The sequence below is a fragment of the Asparagus officinalis genome, chromosome 6, assembly GCF_001876935.1.
Source record: "Asparagus officinalis chromosome 6, Aspof.V1, whole genome shotgun sequence".
NCBI classification, from domain to species: domain Eukaryota; kingdom Viridiplantae; phylum Streptophyta; class Magnoliopsida; order Asparagales; family Asparagaceae; genus Asparagus; species Asparagus officinalis.
In genome coordinates this window covers 52,913,480-52,919,751 of record NC_033799.1, presented here as the reverse complement: position 1 = coordinate 52,919,751, position 6,272 = coordinate 52,913,480, and positions in this window count along the sequence as shown.

Below are 6,272 nucleotides of genomic sequence, written 5' to 3'. Positions count from 1 at the left end.
GAGCCGCCTTGAGGTGGCTCGGCTTTGGCCGAGCCCCCGCGGGCGGTGTTTTCCGACTTTTTCGAGTCGTTTTCCGTTGTCTCGTTTGTCCGTGTTTCGGTTGATCTGAGACTCTGATTTGATGATCTGATTTGGCAGTAATTTGGATTCCTGATTTGGCAGTAATTTGGATTCCTGATTTGGCAGTAAATCCGCTTCTGAGTTCGAGTCCGAAACTGATCTTGATTCGATCGTGATTCGTCCGAGTCCGCTCTCGGTTGGATGACTCGTTGATTCCTCAACTCATTAGCTTAATTCTGCACTCGGGTGGATTCATTCCGTCGCTTCTGTGCGATTCGTCGATCTCGTCGCCTCGTTGGTTCGTCGGTTTGTGCCGAGCTATGCTAGGGGACCTATAAGCAATTTTATATGCCTACACCTAGCTTACTTCTTATTGATGATCAGAGAAAGATTGCTACAAAACCGAGGGAGAATTAATCCCTATCGTGTGCTTTAGCCACCGCTCATAGCTGCTGTTGATTCTTGATGTACGTGCGCCTAAGTGTTCTCTCAGTGGCTTCTAAGAGTATTCTTTCGGTGCCCCTTCCATCATAGCTGCTCATGACTATTTATAGGTCATTAGCACATAACTGTCGAGCCTCGTTCTTGAATGAATTTCATCTTTTGAAGGAGCTTCATCTTAAATGACGAGCTTTGTTTTCTGAAGGAGTTTCGTCTGCTGAAGGAGTTTCGTCTTCAATGGCGAGCTTTGTTTTCTGAAGGAGCTTCGTCTTCAATGATGAACTTTGTTTTCTAAAGGAGCTTCGTCTTCTGAAGGATAAGGCGTTGAGAGCCTCATCTTTGAGCGAACTTCATCTCTAATGACGAACTTCATCTCCTGAGGGGTGAGGTGCTGCGAGTCTCGTCTTGGCTGAGATGACCCTCCTTAACTGAGACGAGGTCCGTCATTATGACAATCCTCATCATGCTTGGAGTGAGCTTCGACACTCCTTTGTCTTTTGGCATTTTTTTAGTGCATACAAGATCCCCTTTAAAGTTTTCAGACCCAAATTGGGTTGCATAGGCTCTAGAATACTTTGAACTTTTTTAGCTATGTCGAGCTTGGTCTGTATGATGACCTTGGCCTTTTGACGAACTTCGATGTTTTAGGGTGAACCTCGGGGTTCCAGTTGAACTTCGTCTTTTCAAGATAAGCCTCGACGCTTCGAGGTGAGGTTCGACCACTTATTGAGCCTTGTCACTCAAGCTTCGTTAGACCCATGTGGGACAGAAAAGCGTGTCCATCAGCATTAAATGTTGCATACTTCATCATTGCACTTTTTAGGCCTTTTGAACAGTCGCCAGTTGGTACCCCGAGATCTGCTTTGCGGATCTCGACCATTGGTTTGGTTTTCTTGCCTATATATAGGCCACCACCTCTTAAGAAGTTGAATCATCTTCTTCAAGCCTTCAAGCTCTAAGTCGTTCTGACTCTGCACAACTTTTGTCTTTAATCTTTGCTCTTTCCTTTCTTTTCGAAGCTTTAAGCTTTCTTCTTCATCAAGATCCATGACCCCTAAAACCATCACTGGCAAGGGAAAGGTGAAGAAAGTAGCCAGTTCTTCAGGCGACGCCGTCGTGCCTTTTCCCATCGTTTTAGGTAAAATCCTCATCGGATTGAACCTTTGTAGCATAATTGAACATAAGGTTTGTGTTATAAAATTTGAATCTTTGATGATTGGATGGTTGATCTACTTAGTGCAGTTTAGTTCTCACAAGGAGATGAACAGTTTCTTCTTTATATGCCCAGTATAGTTCTTTTGAGACGAAGTTTGTCTGATGGAGGAGGTTCATCTGATGGACAAGGTTCATCTGATAGATTAGGTTTGTTTGATGGACGAGGTTCATTTATCTGATGAGGCTCGTCTATCTGATGAGGTTCGTCTATTTGGCAAAGTTCATTTATCTGATGAGGTTCGTCTGTCTAACAAGGTTCGTCTGTTTGACAAAGTTCATCTGATAGGCGAAGCCTATGCCATTTCTCTAGCGAGGCTCGTCTTTTAGCCAAGGCTTACCCTATTGGAACTATTTGGGCTAACTTCATTATTTTGCCTCTTGCAGTTCTGCATTCGTCTTCTCTATTTCTCTTATGGTGACATTAGATCAGATGCGGTTCAGATCGGAGCAGACCTACCTCTCTATCCCACTCTGAGAATGTCCCAGTTTTTCAAGACCGGAGTCAGGAGGTGCTCTAACGGCTTACTGAGCTTTTGAGTGCAACTCTGAGGTGCCTGATCTCGGATGCTCCCTTGGAGAAAACTGACTGAAACAGGATTCAAAAGCTCGTCTTCCTGTTCGGTGATTCCATGCTCAATCCCGATATATTGGACCTTGGCACATATCAACAGCTTAGAACAGTGGGCGAAGGATGCTTCTTCACACCTCCTATGCCGCGTGACTATTCTCTCACCGTTTTGAGAGCTACTTCAATCTCTAGAAAGATGTTTGGGAGTTAACCCTAACCCAGGATGGGGTTACATGTGGCTACTTCTTCAAAGGTGGCACCGGAGTAGACAATAGTGGTCGTCATGTCACCGGCCAACATCCTGGGCTGGTTCAGCGAGAAGTACATGCAGGTGAAATAGCTGTAGAGGTGAACACCTTCTGCAACTCTTTCTTCAAGGCCGAAGGACAATTCCCGGCCAAAGATTTTAGAACTCTCAGCTGGTTGTTGTTTGTGGGAAAAATGTAAGAAAAGTTTGAGAAATAAAATTTACATTAATCTCCCTAACTGACTTAGGAAAAGAGTAAATACAATCTCTCACAGTAATCTCTCTAATTGACTTAGAAAAAAGAAATTATAATTTCTCTTATAGGTTTCTCGATTTACAAAATAGAGAAAGATTAACGAAGACCTTCCTCTTTATTTAAAGTTGGGTTCTTCGTGGTAATAATGAGAGTTTGATTCTTGTATCTCATTGACAATCCGAGCACTTCACTTCGCGGAATGTTAGTCTATTCCTGTTGACTTGACGTTGAGAAGAACTTGCAAGACAAGTTTTGGAACTCTAAACGAGATAAGAAGAACTTGCAGGGCAAGTTTAAACTCTTAACGAGTTATGAACTCTAAGAAATAGTTGATTTTAGAAAGAAAATTAATCCTTTTTAACTAAAATAATTCAATAACCAATCTCCAAGTTCTTCAACTGAAACACGGTTCAAAAAGCCAAGGCAAAAGATCTCTCAAAAGCCAAATTTAAGCTCCAAAGGTTCCTCCTCCTTGTTTCAACTATAAGCCCAGCTATTTATAGGGTTAAAGGGGTGTAACCGACCCATTAAATTACTCCATAATGGAGGTTTAATGCCCTTAATTCATGAAAACAGTCATGAAACCGTTTAAAATGTGTTTGAATGGTTCAAACGTAAGATTCGCGTTCAGGAGACGACCCTCGCGTTTAACCTTTGAAATGCGGTTGTGAGTTCCACGTTTGGAGCTTGGAACGCGAGGGTGAGCCTCGCGTTTGGCATTTGGAATGTGAAGGTAAGCTCCGCATTTTGGGATTGAAACACAGGGACAACTCTCACATTTTGGCTTAAAGAGATCGTCAATTTGTGATCTCTTTTATTATAGTATTGTAAGGATCGTCATCTTGTAATCCTTGAATTTGGCTCTTGAAAACATGAGAGTTGTTAATTTGTAACTCTCGTCTGTTGTGATGAGAATCGTTAATTTATAACTCTTATCGGTTACTGTTGCGAAAGTTGTCAAATTATAACTTTCATCGGTTGTTGCAAAAGTTGTTAGATTGTAACATTCATCTGCATTTTCTTTGTTTCAAATTTCTCTTTCATAATCCGCTTGAAAAAAGTAGTAGGAAACACCAGTCTCTTCGAGAAACCAGGCAAGGGAGGCTTGAAGAAATAAAGATTCTAAAACCCACCATCTTTCTTCTCCATCTTCATAATGATATGGAGTAGAAAATTAGAAAGGTTGCTAGTTAGTGTTTTGTGAGGATCGACTATCTGCAGTAATTTTTAGATAGCTTACAGAACCCTCTCCAAAGTTTTTAAAAGTTCGCAGGTGACTGGAATAAAATTTTGAAATACTTTGGATTTTGATTTTGATCTTGGAATTGTTGATTCCTTGTCACAAAGGAGTTTGTTCACTATATCCGTTTCGAAGGCATCACGAGCTGAGTTGGAGAAATTTTCCACCCAGGACCCATATGAGGGTGAGTGTTATGATTTTGCTTCTAAAACATGGGGGTATATCCTCGTGTTTTGTCTTTGAAATGCGGGTGTGAGCCTAGCGTTTTGCTTTGAAATGCGGGGTGACCCTAGCATTTGCCTTTGAAATGCAGGGGTAACCCCAGCGTTTTGCTATTTTGAAACGCGAGGGTGAACCTCATGTTTTGCCTTTAGAACACGGTGGTGACCCTTGCATTTTGAATGAAGTCGAACAGACTTTGTAAACTCAAGACTCACATTTTGGGCGAGATTCTTGCCTAGAATCTCATGCTGATTTGACAACTTGGCTGTCCTATAAACAGACCCTAGGGTCAAATCAAGAGTCAACCGACTCTTATTTTCTTTGTTTTAATTTATCTATAGAGAGATCTTGTTTAAATCCTCCGACGAACTTCCCTTCATCACCAACAAAACTCAATAGCACCCAAGCAGACCGCTTCTATGCCTAAGAAAGTCGCCGCAGCGATTTCGAGTGCACCGTCGGTCGAGGCCGCCGCCGGTGTTGATGCTCAAGTGGCTGTACCGTCGACCCAATTCCTAATAATTGCTAAATTTTGGACTATTAAAACTTGTTTCAACAAGTTTTTTCCACCAACACGAAGTTCGTGTTTGAAACAACGAGCGAGGCTCACGTTTTAATTTTGAAACGCGGTGCTGGACCCTCGTGTTTTGATTTTGAAATGCGAGGCTGACCCTCACATTTTGATTTTGAAACATGAGACTGACCCTCATGTTTTGATTTTGAAACGTGTGGCTGACCTTCACATTTGGAATTTGAAACACGAGGATGACTCTCACATTTTGATTTTGAAACACGGGGCTAGCCATCGTGTTTTGATCCTGAAACACAGGGCTAACCCTCACATTTTGATTCTAAAACACAAGGCTAATTCTCATGCTTTTTATTCTAAAACGCAAGTCTGACCCTCGCGTTTTGGTTTGAAACGCGGGTCTGGTCCTCGCATTTTGGTCTTGAAACGCGGGGGTGAACTCCGCATTTTGACTAAGTCCTTTAAGACTTTTCAATTCATTTGCTTTGCCACTACTAATTGTTGTTTTCCTTTTCTGTAGTGCGTTATTCCAGTGAGCCTCTCACTTTTCATCACCACTTTGGTCATGAAGGCGATGCGAACAGCTGTGTTACTTTCGGGTTCTGCCAAGAGCTATCGATTTTCCATGGCCAAGACAATGAGGGAATGAAAATAATTAGTCGAGTAGATCTACCGACTCTTAGGGCTATCATCACAGTTGCAAAACTCGAGAAGGTAGACCGAAAAAACTTAAAGAAGCCCACATTCTTATTTGGAGACTCTGTCAAAATTGACATTGCGGTCATGTATGATGGGAACTATAAGATGCTACGAAAAGTTGGTACTCGTTGCCTTATTCTGCCCAATATGGAGCGCATGTACCCTCTTTCATATTTCCAGACCACCTCCATTCCACGACGTATGGATTGGGACCTAGTCAGGGAATAAGACAACATATTGGTTAGAGCGCTCACTCATCAAGGTGTTCGTCTAGTAGGGTTATGGCAGGCAGCTAACAGCTCTAAGGTCTGGCCTAGTCCAAGGGGAATACCTAATTGGTGAAGCCGCTAGCCCGACAAACATTTTCGTCAGGAATTTCCTATATAGGATTTAAGATCCCCCGGATGGGTATACTCTGTGGATGGGGGATGGTGGACTCGAATGGTGAACTTTGTTCTAGAGGAGCTGAAAGAACCACTTGCTCATTCTGATCTTGGGGATGCTGTGATGCTAACAGCTCTAAGGTCTGGCCTAGTCCAAGGGGAATACCTAATTGGTGAAGCCGCTAGCCCGACAAACATTTTCGTCAGGAATTTCCTATATAGGATTTAAGATCCCCCGGATGGGTATACTCTGTGGATGGGGGATGGTGGACTCGAATGGTGAACTTTGTTCTAGAGGAGCTGAAAGAACCACTTGCTCATTCTGATCTTGGGGATGCTGTGATGGCCACATGATATGGGATTGTACAAAGCTATTATAACCTTTTCGCTATGCTAGAGAGGTATAATCCAG